General features: G+C 62.3%; 1 protein-coding gene across 6 annotated transcripts in view; it reads right to left on the bottom strand.

Moving 5' to 3' along the window:
- Positions 1-16,522, bottom strand: part of MOB2 (MOB kinase activator 2) — a 73,489-nt gene that overhangs the window by 15,863 nt on the left and 41,104 nt on the right. The window lies entirely within an intron of this gene.

A 16,522-nucleotide genomic window follows, 5' to 3' on the forward strand; every position in this document is an offset into this window, starting at 1 on the left:
CTTCCCCACTCAGACAGTCACCAAGAGGCCTGCTTAGCTTGGTTACAATTCAAGACAGAACTGGAAAAGAAAGAGATGTTCACTTTCCATTTTAAAAATGATGACCCGCTGTTCTCAGGCCAACGTAAGAGGTTTATACCGCAGGAAGCTGGGTCTGAGTCTACACCGTGACCCATTCCGGCACGGGCTCTGGCCGTGCTCCGGACTCCTGTAAGCACGGGTGTCCGGTGGCCCCTCCGAGCCCCCCAGCACAGCACAGGACTGCCCCTCTTCGAGGGTCAGGCCGGCCTGCTGCTGCCCGCCACCCCCACACCCTCCCGCCAGCAGGCCACGCTCGCCCTGCCGGCGCCCGAAGCAGCTTCTACCCAGACACAGAACCGGCACTGGAAAGAGTGTCTCCAGACCCCTCCACAGGTCAGAAAAAGCAATTTAAAAAGCTGTCAGAAACGGCCCCTAGAGCTGACAGCTGTGTCCTATTGTCAGTCTCTAGACAAGGCTACTCGGGGATAGTTTCCGGTCCTCCCACCTGGGGGCAACCGGACAGACACCACGCTGGTCTGGCAGGCCTGGGAGAGGGCAAGGCAGGACTGCCGTGGTCACGAACACGGTTAACCACAAGGAGGGAGACAGATCACCGGTGGGCCCCTCGTTCTCCCCCAGACCCTCCAGGAGCACAAGCTCTGGCCACGAGCGACAGGACGTGCAGGCATTTAGGGAAAACCTGGCCCCAAAGTTCCTGCCCAAATCCCAGGGCTCCCCCACCCCGCCCCGCGGCTACACGCCGCCAGCAATTACAGCCACTGTTTCCCAGGCTGAGCCCGGCCGGGACTAGGGAAGCCCGACCGCCCCCACGGCCCCCACCCCGTTCACCTGAGCACTTTGCCAACAGCCTGAAGCACCATTTTGCAGCTGAGTCCAGCTTTGGGGGGCTGGCTGGGCAGAGCTCGGTCTGTGGGGAGACCGCTGGGATCTCCAAGCATGCTGGGGCAGTGCAGGGACCGGCAGGGAAAGTGGGAGCCAGGGCAGCGGACAGCCTCCCTGGCTCCTCCCTCCCTCCTTCCCTCCTTCCCTCCAGGAGACCAGCCAATGAGGATGGGGCGGGGGGGGGGGGAGAAACAGCTGCTCCTTCTACAGGCGAGGGCTGGCCAAGTCCGCTTAAATGAGAGTGTCTCAATGGCCTTTTCAAAGTGGCGCCTTGCGGGCACCGTGTGGGATGAAGGCCACTGCCGAGGAGATGGCTTGGGAAGGACCCATCAGCGAGGCCCAGGGTGGCACCACGTGGCCCTTCTGACAGGGCAGGCAGCAGCTCTGCCCCAGGAGCTTGTGCGGCCGACACACACCCCTCGCCTGACTCCAGCCGAGCTGAGACAAGAAACTGGCGGGGCCCGGACGCCGGGCTGCAGACAGGCTGGCCACGCGCCTGCAGAGCACGGACACAGGCCTGCGGCACACCGACACTCACACAGCCCTGGAAAGACAAGGCTGGCTGGCTCCCAGGGCGTCCCGAGCAGGCAGTGAGTGGGCGCTGGGCAGAGGCTACTCCTGGACGGCAGGTCCCCACAGAATGCCCAGCGCGCCTTCCTGTGGGGTTGCCAGAAGCCCAGTGCCCAAGGCCTTCTTTGCAGCTGTTCTCGACACAGGAGACCACAGAGTACTGGAGAATCAAACGTCTGAAAGAGGACGGCGCTCTGCTCAGCCCTGGTTTCAGTTCTGACCACAGACGGTGACAGCCCGGCCCCACGGGTTCCTTTGAGAAGCCGCCCCCAGCACAGAGCACAGCCGGAGTCTGCCGGGCCCCTGCGTCCATATGCCCAGCCTTGGCTCTGCCCTCCCCCCACCCCAAAAGGCCACACCCCACAAAGGGCCCTGCTGACTTTCTCATCTGTCCAAGTTCAACCCAACTCTGCAGGGGCCCCCAAAGCCATGGAAAGGACAGATCAACGTGTAACAGCAAAAGGCAGCCTCTGCCCGGCACAGCTGAGGACACCAGCAACAGAGCTCCCGTCACCGGGGAGGCAGGACAAAAAAGGCTCCTTCTGTCCCGGCAGGACACTGTCCCCGGGGCCAGCCTGGGAGTCTGCAGGACCTCAGGCACCCCACTCACTCACTGCCGGCCCGGAGCAGAGCCACTAGTGGGATGGCCACACCTGCCGTGGAGGGGGAGGCGCAGTCCCCAGGACGGGAGGACCAGCCTGTGGGGGAGCGGAGCACCAGAAGGTCGCCCGGGCTCACCTCGTTCCACGGCCGGCCCTGCCGTCAGAACCAGCCATTTCTCCAGGAGCCCTGGCCCCTTCTATTGCAGAAGAGGAGAAGCTGACAGCCGGCTGCCGGGCGGTCCTCTCCTTGGTCCCCGGACAGAGAGAGATGCGCGTGTGCTCACCGGCCGCCGCATCACGGTGTGCACGTGCTCATCCCGACGCCCGCGACGGATCCATTACCCGCGGATCACTCCTGCCTCCTCCCTCTGGCCTGTCTAGGGCCTCCCCCCTCCAACAGAGAGACACCTCTGAGGAGACACAGGGTCTGAATCACTAAGCGAAAAACAGTCACGGCAGAGGGAGCGCCACACGGTACAGGCAGCAAGGCAAACGGGCCCGGCACCTGACGAGCGGTGCAGGAAAGCGCAAGCTTCACTTAGAAGCACGTGGGAAGGGCTTTGTGGCTGAGTCCAACAAAACAGAAGACGACAAGAGAGGATAAGCAGCCCCCGACCATCGAAACAGCCCGGAAAGACACACGCACAAGTGAGGCCGTCTCAGCAGTAAAGTAACTTACGATCTCAAGAGAGAGCGGCGGCGAACTCACAAGCGGAACCAGAAATGAGCCCCTGAAGTGCAGGCTAAATCGGAAGGGACACAAAACCAACGCGGCAGGGAACACAGGAGAGAAAGGAGGCATTTTTTTGATCAAAAAGGAACGAGGAGACATTCGGGTGCGTGACGGCAGGGCGGAGGGTCCCGGGCGGACCCCTCCACCACCAGCAGCCACAAACTGGGTGAATCACAAAGCCGTGGGTGTCAGATGCTGGAGAGCATGCTGGCGGCTCGGGACGGTACTAGAGAGCAGGCGACCTGAGGGTGGGCAGTGAGCCACCGTGTGCCGGAGGCTGGGGTGCGGGAAGGCGGAGCCCATGCAGGCCCCGCGGCCTCGGACGGAGGCCAGGGTCAGAGCTGGGGCCGCTGGAACGTGCAGGGCCGCGTACCTGACCGCTGCGCCTCCCGGAGAAGGGGCTCCGGAGAGAAAGACGGAGCCAGTTAAGCCTCTGACCGACCGCCCGGACGAGGGCGCGCAGGGCCCCTCCATAGGGCCTGGCAAAGAGCAGCTACGGGCGACGGCAGGCACTGCCGCCCCCAGAGCAGACACGGAGGGCATCCGCAGAGGCGCCCGGCCGCTGCCCTGGAAGCCGCACGAGGAGCAGGGCTGCGGCAGCCCACAGGAAGGTCTCCCCAGAGCTGCCCTCACTGCGCTTCACCCAGCCTCCAAGGGCTCTGCCGAGCCAGCAGCAGACCAGCTACAGACCGGAGCAAGCACGGCGCTCTGGAAGGAAGGACGACGAGAGCCAGAGCTTTAGTTACACTTGCCGCCACAAACCTGACATGCGCACGCACACATGCACGCACACAGGTACGCGAAAAAGCAAAAAACGTTACCCGTAACCGGGCGAAATGAGTCACGAGAAACAGACCCGGACGCAAGAATGATGCTGCAAGTAGCGAGGACTTTAAGCCACGAGACAGTCCAGGGACCTGCGGGTGGTGACCACCAAGTGCGGGCGGAAATGAGACACACAAACTCTTGTAAAAACGTGAGTTACCAAAACGGACAAAAGAACAAATAGGAAACCTGAATTTATAATTAAAAACCTTGCTACAAGCAAATGCTAGAAGCAGGTAGCTTTGTGAGTGAATTCTACCAAATTCATAGAGGAAGTAACACCCGGGGCACCTGGGGGGCTCCGTCAGCTGAGCATCTGACTCTTGGTTTTGGCTCAGGTCATGACCTCGGGGTGCTGGGATCGAGTCCCACGTCGGGCTCTGCACTCAGTGGGGAGTCTGCTTGAGGGTTTCCTCTCCCTCTACCTCTTCCCACCCACCACCTGGGCAAAGAAAGGGAGAAAACCATTCTCACACACACTTTCTCAGAAGACAGATGAGGAATCAGCACCCAGCTGATTCAGTGCAGCTGAGAAGAGCAGCACAAGGTGAGATAAATTACAGAATATCCCGCATGAACGCAGGTAAAACTCCCTAAGAAAATACTAGCAGGTGCCTGGGGGGCTCAGTGGGTTGAGCCTCTGCCTTCGGCTCAGGTGATGATCTCAGGGTCCTGGATCGAGCCCCGCCTCGGGCTCTCTGCTCAGCAGGAGCCTGCTTCCCCCACCCCCCCGCCTCTCTGCCTACTTGTGATCTGTCAAATAAATAAATAAAATATTTTAAAAAAGGAAAGAAAGAAAGAAAATACTAGCAGAACAAGCGCAGCAACGCATGAAGGAGGAGCACCAGAGCCGGGAAAGCCTCGTCTCCGGAGTCTAACCTCAGCTGGTACTTGAGAACCTGTGAATGTAATTCACCGTATTTCCAGACTAAAGGAGGAAGAGACGACTAGAAACAGTACATGGCAAAATGTCCGTTTACGCTCCCAGCAGAAAGGACGAGAAGGGGACCTTCTCAGCAGGAAAAGGGCAGCCGACAACAGCAACGACGACGTCGCAAGTTAAGGGGCGCCTGGTGGCTCCGTGGGTTACGTGTCCAACTCTTGATCTCAGCTCAGGTTCTTGATCTCAGGGTCGTGCGTGCAAGCCCCACGGGGCAAAGCCCCACACACGTCACCAAGGAAGCTACCGGACTAGCAGACAAACACGAGAAACTGCTTAGCGCGCGGGTCAGCGGAGAAGCGCAGGTCGATCCACCCCCGACGAGACTGGCTGAAATCAGACACACCCAGCCCCCGAGCCTCGGTGAGAAGGCAGGGCAGCCGCACGCTGCCATGCTGCGGCCGAGAGCAGGACCCAGCACAGCCGCCCGAGAGCACCCCCGGCAGCTGGTCCTAAAGCGGAACCCGCCATCCACGCTAGGGACCGGCAGGCCCGTGCCGGAGCACTAAGCCGACGGCAAGGAAGTGCGCTCACGAGGGCGCTCCGGGACGCTCGTGGCGGCGCCACCACGGCAGCCAGACGCCGCGAACAAGTGCGGAGTCCATCCCCGGAGGAGCGGACAGATTCTGGGCTGTTCATCCCACAAACACCGCTCCGCCTGCAAACACCGGACGCATCCGGTGAGACGCACCCCACGCTCAACCTCAGACACCAGGTGAGGGGGAAATGCCAGCAAGAAAACAGCAGGTCCACACGGCTCCATTCATACGAAGTTCTAGAAAAGGTGCAGCTGATCTTCGATGAAACAAATCCCCTCTCAGGAGGGGAGGCGGCAGGGACACGGTGAGGACAGAATGTTCTGGGCTCAGGGTTTAACCACAGGGTGCTCACATCTGTCAAGACTCCGCTAACTGCACACTTGACATCTGTCTGTAAATTATACACCAATTTTAAAAGACGAAGTTTTTTATGAAGGGAAGAGAAGGCATTTTAGTGAAAGCCATAGGCGACCCGAAGGTAACGACACGGCACAGTGAACGGGCGCACAAGAAGGCACAGCTGCCCACGGGGGACTCACCATCCATCAGTGCACCTGGGACACGGACAACTCCTTCCACAAAAAACTAGCTGTCGGGGAAGCTGTATTTTCATCAGACTCCCAGCAACGCTTTCCATCAGGAGCCGCTATTACAGACGGAATGCGTGTGGCCAACCCTTCCTACCTGCCAGGGGGCTGGTGTCTGGACATGTGGCCTCTGGGAGGTGATGAGGGGCAGTGAGGTCATGAGGGTGGGCCCCACAATGGGATGGGTGACCTTAAAAGGAGAGAAAGGGATCTCCACCCCCAGGCCCCCAACACCTAAAGCAGCCAGGACCCCATGAGACCAAGGGGTGCTATGCCGCCCATCCACGATGTCCCGCTCTGGCGGCCTGAGCGAGGTCGGTGAAGTTTGCTCAAAGACACACCAGGAGAGAAAAGGTGAGCCGAAGACCCCAGACCCACCCAAAGTGTCTTTCAAGTGGAAGTTCTCAGCTGGGGGCGATACTGCCCTGGGGAACACTGGGTACTATCTGGAGACATGGGCCGAGGCCAGGCAGCCGCCCGCCCCCCAACGACCATCACCCGGCCGCACCGGCTGACCGTGCGGAGGTGAACAGGCCTGCTGTGGTGCACACAAGGGGCCTGGGCCCCGTGGAAGCTTCCCAGGCGCCCCCAGACTGGCAGCAGCAGCAGCATCTGGAAGTTGCCTGAATTGCCTCAGGCCCTCCCAGCCCCACCGGCCTGCACACTCTGCAGTGACGCCGGCACGCGGGTGAACACGCTCTCCAGGCGGTTCTGACACAGCCGATGACACAACAGCAGCACTCCGAATCGGGTGTGCGAGGACGGGGAACGGGAAGATGCTCTGGGCTAACACTGCTCACGTGAAGACGATGGGGCTGGGAGCTATGCGAAGCTACCTGCAGAAAAATATCAACGCTTAAAAAAAATTCCAATTTATTTTTTTCTTCCAAATTTCTATTTAAATTCTCGTTCGTTAGCATACAGCGCAGTGCCGGTTCCGGCGTGGAATTCGGGGATTCCCCACTGACAACAGCCAGTGCTAGCGCAGCAGGTGCCCTCCTGAATGCCCACCGCAGCCAGCCCGGCCCCCGCGCCCTCCATCCCCCTCACTGAGAGTCTCTTACGCTCGGCCTCCTCCTGTCTCTATCCCGTGCCCTAAGCTCATCTGTTTCATTTCTCGTGCTCCACACGAGTGAGATCACACGATCACGGTCTTTCTCTGACGGGCGTCCTTTCACTTAGCACACCCTCTGCGTCCCTCGAGCCCCGGTTCGGGCTCTGTGTTCAGCTCGGAGTCTGCTCGTCCCTCTCCCTCCGCTCCTGCCCCCGCTCAGGGGCGTGTGCTTCCTGTCTCAGATCAATCAATCAATCAACAAGTAAAATCTTTATTAAAACACCCTCTCGGGCTCCACGCACGTCACCGCGAACGGCGAGCGGTCGTTCTTTCTGACGCCAAGGGATGCCCCGGGGACATGCGGACACACCCCGTCTGTACCCACTCGTCCGCGGAGACGGACGTGGACCGTCTCCCTCGTCCGGCTGCTGGGAACGCTGGGGCACGCGAGCCCCTCACGGCTTCTCTCTGTATCCTGTGGGGGAGTCCCCAGCGCGTGACCGCTGGGGCGGGGGCGGCTCCGTGTCCCCTCCCCGAGGACCCTCCCCGCGGCGTCCCCGCGTGCGGTTGCCCCAGCTCGCGTCCCGCCCGCGGGGACGAGGGCTCCTCTTCGTCCGCGTCCTCGCCGACACCTGGCGTTTCCCGACCCGCTCCGGCCGTTCTGACAGGCGTCACGTGGCGTCTCGTCGCGGTTTCGATGCGTTTTCCGACCCTGAGTGAGGTTGAGCATCTTCTCCGTCTCTGGGCCGTCTGGGTGTCTTCTTGGAAAAGTGTCTGTTCGTGTCTCCTGCCCATTTCTTAACTGCATTGTCTGTCGTTTGAGGGTTGAGTTTGGTGAGTTCTTCACAGATTTTAGACACTGACCCTTTATCAGGTGCGTCATTTTCAGACACCGTCTCCCACTCCGTAGACCGCCTGTGGTCCTGTCCACTCCCTCCTCTGCTGCGCAGAAGCTTTTCATCCTGACGTTCCCAGTAGTTCGTTTTTGCTTCTGTTTCCCTGGCCTCCGGGGACTCGTCCAGCAAGAAGCTGCTCGCGACGAAGAGGTCACAGAGGGAGGGTGCTGTGGTGTTCCCGCTAGGATTGTGATGGTTTCCTGTCCACGTTTACGTCTTTCATCCATTTTGAATTTAAAAGATCAACATTTCTAAACAATCTTCTTTTTTATTATGGCAAAAATACACATAAGTGTACCACCTTCACCATCTCTAAGAGCACAGATCAGATGCATTAAGCATGTTGTGAAGCCGTCCTTACCAAGGGTCTCCAGAACTTCCCATCTTCCCAAACAGAAACTTTGTCCTCATGAAATACTGCCCCCCAGCCCTTCCCCAGCCCCCACCATCCACTCTCTGTCCCCCTGAGACACCGACCCCCATCCCTCACCTGGCCCTAGGGCCCACCATCCACTCTCCGTCCCCTTGAGACACCGACGCCCATCCCTCCCCTGGCCCCTGGCGCCCACCGTCCACTCTCCGTCCCTGCGAATCTGGAGACTCTAGGGACCCCATCTGGGCGGGACCCTGCAGTATTTGTCCCTCTGTGTCGTATTCACTCCGCATCACGTCCCCCGGGTCCATCAGCTGTGGCAGGTGCCAGCGTGTCCCTCCGTGGGACCGAGGGACAGGCCGGTGTGTGGATGGACCACGTGTATCTGAGCGTCCATCGGTGGACGTGGGGGCTGCTCCCGTGTGTCAGCGGCTGTGAACACGGGTGTGCGAGCGTCCACACGCGTCCCTGCTTTCGATTCTCTGGGTACATAACTAGAAGAGGAACTGGCCGACCGCACGGTCACTCCATTCTCAATTTCTGGAGGAACCGCCACGCCGTTTTCCACGGCGGCTGCCCGGCTTCCATTCCCGCCGACCGTGCGGGGTGCGGGGTCCAGCCTGCACGTCCTCCCACACGCGGGGCTCCCGCTCCCTGTGCTCCTCTTGTGGGTATGGTTGGTGTGGAATGGGCATGGGGGTGGGTATGGCTGGGAACGAGCTCTGTGGTGTGGAGGTGCAGACGAAGGGGAGGTCCTGAACGGGGATGTGAAACACCTGGACGAACTCATGGGTTCTCTACACTCACACCTTTTCTACCTCTGTCCACCGAGAAGACCAAGGAAACACGGCCAGCTCAGAAGTGGAGAGCATGCCTGACGTGCAGACCGCGGCCTCCACACAGCGCGGCCCCTGCGGCGGCCAGGCGGGTTCCGGAATTCGGGTTCCAGGTGTGCACCCTGCTCTCTGGGGCAAGGACGGCAACGCTGTGTGAGGCCGGGAAGGTCATCGTCACCCCGACTCAGAACTAGCCCGAAGACATTCCCTGGCCCAGGGCGGGGCGATTTAAGAATATAGGGAGGGACAACAACCCCACGGCTTGAAACACAGCGGCGTTTGAGTCTTGATGCAACGGTCCTTCGCACACAAACCCTTCACTGTCCACGCCTGGACACCAAGGCGGCGCAGGATCAAACCCGCATCGGTATTCTGAAGGCTGGCCAGTGACAGGACAGAGGCAGCACGTGTCCTGCTCCTCCAGGGGCCCAGTTAGTTGGAAAGGGGCAGGTTTTCCTTCTGCAACTACTCCGTCGCCCACGGGGGATAGGAGGCTGCCGCGTGGCCTTTGTAATGCCTAACAAAGGAGTGATTCTGGGCAGTGGTCGAGAGTCCCCAAGCAGGTCACAGACCTCCAGAGAGCACAAGCCTCCCACTGGAGGGACACCGCCCCCCGCGAGGAGTCTTGCTGCCCGGATTAGAACTCCACCCGGCAAGTGTCTCTGGACAGCTGACGACTGACAGGACACACAGGGGAACGTGCTCCACTGTGTCGCCGGCATGGCAGGGAACAGCACGGAAGCCGCTGGCTCTCCTCAGTGGGACCACAGCGGGAAAAGAGAAGGCGCAGGGCTTGCGGACTGAGAGACTCGCTGCGTCCAGTCCGCAACCTAGTGAACGGTGCTGTGCCGACGCCACCCTCTGACAATGCAGGTGCCTGCCGTGTCACCACTCAAGGGCTGGCCGAATGGGACACCGGCTTCTCTGGGCTGTTTTTGCACTTTCTTGTGAGTTTATAATCATTTCAAAATACAAAGCTACAAAAGAGAGAATTACAAAGCCCGTCAGCGAACTACAACATGTGGACTCCCTTGAATCCAAACAGCGAAAGGAGTCGTAAGGAACGAGAGAAACACGAGCGCTGACCGGCTGCGTGATGTCGTGGCAAGGACTGCTGCTTCGACCTGCGAGCCGCTCTCTGCTCAGGGAGAAGCGGCCCTATCCTGTCAGGGCGTCTGGAGTCGGCTCCGAGTAGCTCAGATGATGGGGGAAGGGAAGAGAACAGGCAGATTAAGGTCACACTGGGTGTGAACGCAGAAAGAGAGCCCGGGGCCCCCCGGGGCCACTGAAACCTCGCCCTTAACTACACGGTCCACGTCTGGACGCGAATTCTGCCTGCAGCCCAGACCCAGGCTCACCTGTGGACACGTGGGCTTGCGGAGTCCTTGGCAACACCCTTCCTCAGGGCACGGGGCTGCCCTGGAGCGGCTAACGCGGCAAAGGCGTGACAACACGTATGATGCCACACACGGTGTCACAGAGCCCGTGTGAGGGTGACCTGTGTGCAGCGGAGTCAGGACACCCAGGCCAGGACACCCCTGGCTACCCAACGGAGGCAGTGCTCAGCCAGGTCAGGAGCGCCACACTCTCATCCCCAGCGATGGAAAGCATGTCCTCCTCCGTGCGTCTCCACGGACGGCAAGGGCCTTCAGCTCTGCACATGGGCCTTCCGGGGGAACCTAGGGCACACAGGCGCGCCCAAGGGTGAGAGCGCCCCCGGGCTCCTCCAGGCACGGTCTGCACGTGGCCAGCAGCACCACAGGCTTTCACAACAAACGGGAGGAGGCGCTCGGCGGGCCACATGTGTACTTTTAGAGCGAAGTCTACGAACTAGGACGCGTGTCGGGACTTCTCCAGAACGAGCGGGCGGCAGGGAGTGCTCTGCTGCTGAGACCGTGTCCTGTCTGCTCACACCCAGGCCCGCCTCTGCTCGGCCTGGGGGCGACTTCCAGTCCTCCGGAGGAGGCACGAGGGCGACAAGCAGCCTCGGGGGCCGTGCCTCTCACCGGGCTGCGTCGTAGGTCTTCCCTCCGCGTGTGGTGGGAGCCCCACCGTCCCGCCAGGCTGGCACTGCGCCAGCGGCCGGCCGGGGGGATGGGGATGGAAGCTCCGTGGGGCCGCGGGAGCAGGCGGCGCGCAGCCCACCCCGCCACACGTCACACCGAAGGAGCGAGCAGAAACAGGGCTTGCCCGATGTCAGGGCTGCCCTTCTCTGCCAACAAACGGGCCACCGCGCTCACGCACCGCAGACAGCGAGCCGGGGGAGATCAGAGCAATTTCAAACCTCACTTGGCTTCGCTGAGTGTCAGAGAAGTGTGCACGGAAGAAGTTCAAAACAGAACTTCCAATCGGGACTTCCACCCTGGTCAAGGTGGAGGAACGAGGACCGGATTCCACCTCCTGCTTGAAGAAGACATTAAATAATACACGGGACAGCTTTCAGGGCCGGAGACGCCGGACAGCAAAGCACAGCGAGCCCGGGGCGGGAGCACACAAGTACGTCTGCACCACAGGGAGAAGCCCAGCGGGACCCTGAACTGACCAGTCTCCGCCAGGAAGCCGGGGAGGCCAGAGCAGCCAGAGGCGGAGGCACAGGGCACCCTAAGAAGAGAGCTGCGTGGGTGCGCTGCGGGCCCCGGGGCTCCCTGGCCAGGCAGTGGCCGGGATGTGCGTGTGGGACGAACCACCCGGAAGGGGCAGAGGGACAGTCCTCGAGGCGCATGCGGCGCTGGAAGGACTCCTTCTGCCACCAGCCAGAGTGGAAAACCTAGAACCAAGGTGTCATGTGTAATACTTGAGAAGAACCAGCTCCACGCGGAACAGTGCCGTAGCCCCGGGAAACCAACACCACGGACGAGAGCCGAAGAGGAGCAGCACCTCCACAGCGAGTCCACGAAACACGCCCGAGAACAGCTACAAGCGCCCAGAACCGCGCAGCACCAGAAAAGGCAGAGCTCACAGGCTGTCGCGTCTAGCCGGGAACGCCGCGCCTTCACGGGAAGAGGAGAATGCGAGCCGGAGTTGAGAGTTAAGCGATCAACTGAAAAGGACCCCAATGCGGCCAGACGACAGAATGGGAAGACGACAGGAGAAGGTCAGCCCAGCGGTGTCCCCCACCTGCTCCAGACCCTGCAGGGGACACGGAGTGCGTTAGGGAGGCACAGGGAAGACTTGCTTTCAGACCCACATTGACTTTCCGGACGCACAATCTACAGCACTTGCGACGAAAAGCGCTCGGGGTGGGTAACAGCTCACCGAAGGCGGCGGGAGCAAGGATGAAGGAACCCAAAGACGCGGCACGCGGGGCTTTCCCAAATGGAACCAGGGGACTCTGAAGCGAGCAGCAGCCCCCACCCCGTGAGCCCACGCCACCCGGCCGGCTGCTGCTCGTGGGACACCCTCCTAAAGCACGTCCGACGAGGGACTTGCATCTAGAAGGTGTGCTGCCCCCCATGACTGAACGTCTGACCAAATCCCGTAGAAAACAGGCCCACGGCCCGAGCAGAAGACCGTCCTCACCGCAGAGCAGTCCGCACAAAAAAGGCGCTGGTGGCTGCTAGGACCCGAGGAAAGGCGGCGTGAGACCCCACGAACCAGGGCTCTTGCTCCCTCAGAAGGGCGACCGCAGAGCCCGCGTGCCCGGGCCGACGAGGGGCGGACTCCAGGGCTCTCGCTCGCGGCCGGCACCGGTACCGGCGGGCACATCGCCGCACAACACAACCGACACATTTAAACACACACGTGTCGTCCAGCCCAGGTGCTGCACTGAGGAGAAAGTGTGTGTCTGTGCACCCCTGCACACGTATGTTCTGCAGCTTCGTCCGCAACAGCTGATGTGGGGAAGCAGCCCTCACGGCCCCCGGCCGGGGGACAGATGGGCCAGCGGAGGCCTGTCTGGGGCGCGGAGTCCCGCCCAAGGACACGCAGGAACGACCTCCGACACACACAAGCATGCTGCGACCGCAGACCCACGCTGAGGGGATCGCACTTACGTGAGTGGTTGGAAAATGTCACTAATCCATACCGAGAGGAGCAGGCCAGGGTCACCTGGAACGGGGTCATGGGGACGTTCACTTCCTGGACTGTGGAGGGGGCTCCGTGGCCGTGGGGCACACGCGTGTACACGTACAGGACCGGCCCCTTCCCGTGCGCAGCCAGTGTGCGTCACGGATGGCAGACGCCGGCGACGCCCATCACACCTCCTTGCTCCACCCGTCCCAACGGGCACCTTAAAGCCAGCCTGCCCTCCCCTGTGGCCCTCCCGGGTCCTCCGGAGACGCGCGCTCCACTCTCAACGCTCCCACCCACATCCGTCCCCCAGAAGGTCCTCGACGCTATCTACAGAGCGCGTCGACGGGGCCGCCCTGGCTGAAGCTCCCCTCGCTCTCACTGCAGGACCGCAGAGGCCGACGGGTCTCCCTCCTCCCTCCCGTGCCCTCCAGTCTCTTTTCTCTGTCCCACGATGCTGCCTGGTGCTCACTTGCCCACACAAGGGCTGGATGACAACACTAAACCCATGGACCTGCCTGGAAGGGGGCCACATCCCCTAAAACACCATGCTGCCCCAGGAGAGGGCTGATGAGGACAGGACACCCGTGGGCCACGGCGCCTGCCAGGGGCCAGGATCCTCAGGGGGCATCTAAAGTAAGCGGACTCCGCCGAAAGCAGCAGCGGGCCAGGACTGGGTGGTGTCAGTGCCTGTGATTCCTCTCCGGCTCGGGCGCTGTGACGTGGACCCAGCCCCCCCTCCCCCCCCCCGCACCCAGCCGGCTCTGCTGCGTGCTGCTCCTGCCTCCATCAGGTGCTCAGCCAGGAGCGCGGCTCCTCTCCTGGCTCCTGCAGGTGGCCTCTGCCCCCAGTGTCTCACCAGGACCGGGGGCAACAGGGCCCAGGCGCCCCAAGCGCACCGCCACGCCGAGCCTGCAGCATGCAGATGTCCCCTGGCACAGCAGCCAGACCCCAGCCGGTGCCTGTGCACGCTCGCTGCTCCCTCCGTGACGGGGCACACGGGGTGGCCATGACAGAACAGGGATTGTCTGCAGATGCGGTGGACACCAGGGGGCGGGAGGGTGCTGGGTGGGCGTGGGCATGGAGCACCAGTCTGTGCCGGGCTGGGCTGGGCTGGGTTGCACGGCAGGGTGTGGCTGCTCTCCCCACCCCCAGGAGATGCCGGCTCGGGGAGCTGGGGCGCATGCTGCTTCCTCGGCGCTCTGTCCCAGCCTGTGGAGTGCGCCTGGCACAGCGGGGGCACAAACACAGTATGTGTTGAGGGAGGCGGGCCAAACAGCCCGTTTCAATAAGGAAGTAAGGGCAGAAATAGGTCTTTCCGACGCGGTCACCCTGGAGAAGACCCGCACCCCATCCAGGCTCTGCTGCCTGCACCGGAAACCCCAATCCCCCCCACTGCACACAGACACACGCATGTGCGTTCTGCTCGCCACCAGGCTCGAGGCCCTGCAGGCCACCATGAAAGTCTGTCCTTTGCTGGACTGCCCCCGCCGGGTGCCTTGGGTGACCACCCCAGGGAGGAGGGCCTGACATTCAGCCCCGGGGGGTCTGGGAGCAAGTGGCGGCCTCCTAGGGGTCCGTCCGCACACCCCTTGGACTGCACAGCGACTTGGACAGGAAGGTATGTGTGCTGCTTGCCCGTGTGGGGCACATGGCCTCAGCCCCCACCCCCAACAGGACCTGCAAGGCCCCGGGGACATCTGACCTCGAGGTGTGGACACTCCTGCCGCTCTCTCCACGAGCCGACACCTACCACAGGCAGCGGACACGCGGCCAGGCCGAGGGCGCCCGAAGGCCGAGCAGCGTGTGACCGCATGGAGGCCCTGGGCTTGCTGGCGTCCCTGGCTCCCGCACACCCGCTACGCAGCCTCAGGCCAGAGTACTGCTCCCCGGTAAGCGGGACCACCTCCCCAGGGAGCCTGTCCGAGGAGCGTGCACGGCTTCCAGGCGGTACGTGTGTTTGGGTTGGGGCACGGCCCGTGTGCACAGGCTCCCTGCATCCGGGCCCTGCACTCACTCAGCAAAGCGGCACTCGCGCCTGGTAGGGCTCTGAACACACGCGTGTCGAGGCCAGCGTGCCGGGGGGAAGGGTCTGGGTGGGTGAGGGCTGACGGAGGAGGAATTGGGAGGCCAGGAAAAGAAGTATCTGTGCAGGGAACAGCCCGTGCAGACCCTGGAAAGGAGTGTGCAGAGGAGAGATCCTACCCCCAGGAGAGCCATGCGGAGACGACGGAAGAGACGGGGGCAGCGAGGCTGAGGTCTGGACAGAGGCTGAGGTCTGGACCGTGCCTGAGGCATGTGGGAGCCCCTGGAGGGTGGAAGAGCCGTGAGCAGAGGAGGGGCTTGTGCAGGCTGGGCTGGCAGGCGGCTGGGTCATGGCAACAGGATGAGAGGCAGGGGACAGGGGCTGTTCCGGACAGGAGCGGAGACACGTGCAGGGCTCAGCTAAAAGGGCTGCCCCCTGCTGCCACAGAGCTGCCCAGATACCCTGGGTGACCACCGATGCTTGCACTGTCACCTCAGGTGACATCTGACACCGTGCGGAGGCACTGAAGCCTTGGCTTGGTCCAGCGGCCCCGACAAGAGCCCCGTCCAACCCTGAAGACGGGGAGGCAGCAGCCTCCACCCCAGCCCCTTCCAGGCACTGACCAGCTGAGCGATGTCCCCAGAGCACGATGGCGTGCGTGGCCAGCAGCGCCTCGACATGCCCAGCACTGCACGGTTCCAAAAGCGGCCGAGCCCCTCCACAGGTAGCCTGACCCCCTAGCGCAGAGCCCATGCCCCACGGACCACCTCAGGCCCAGACAGCTCAGGCCACCCCGGCCCGGGGCCCCGAGCCACCAGAGCTGCCTCCCTGCTGTCCCACTGCTCTCTGCTCCCAAGTGAGTGCCTCCCCCAGGTGAGCAGAGGCGGCACCTGAGAGCCTGGCCGGCGAGGACCCGGCCAGCATATCGCAGCCATTCCTCACATGCCTCGTGCCTGGGGGGAGCGCTCTCAGGAAGAAATCCAGAACGGGCCGCCATCCACCTGGGCTCCACAAGGAAGCGCCTGCTGAGCAGACCTTTGGGACAGGCAGCTCTCCCTGCGGGTCCTCGGAGAGCCTGTAGGGAAGGTGGCACCTCCCAGGCAGAGAGCAGAGCTGAGAACTTCAGAAAACAAATGTCCTGCCTTGGACCTCGGTTCTAAGGACCGCAGAGGCCTTCGAAGCAGGCGGATCCCACCCTCGGCAGCCGGAGGCAGACGCCGCACAGAGAGGTGCCCAAGAGCAGGTCGGCAGCGGGGGCTCCTCCCCAGCGTCCCCCAGAGCACAGACCAGGCCGGCGGGAGGGAGCAGGATTCTGAGAAGAGCCGGGCCTTGAGAGCGGCTCCTCGGACGTCCTCTCCCGCTGCCGCAGACCCGGGGCCCTGCTGCCGTCTCAGTAAACAAGGCAGACGCGCTCTTCAGTTCGGGCCGGCACTGCGGGTGAGAGACCCTTTCCGGCACGAACAGTCAAGTTGGAGCGGCCGAACCTCCCCAGAGGCCCGAAGGCCAGAGACAGGATGATGGTTGTTTTAAATCCAGATCAGAGGGCCTAAGGCTGGCTCCCAGACGGAGCCCCGGCGAAGCAGCAGAACGCCCCCACGCCGGAACTCTC

This window comes from Martes martes (assembly GCF_963455335.1).
Source record: "Martes martes genome assembly, chromosome: 10".
Lineage (NCBI taxonomy): Eukaryota > Metazoa > Chordata > Mammalia > Carnivora > Mustelidae > Martes > Martes martes.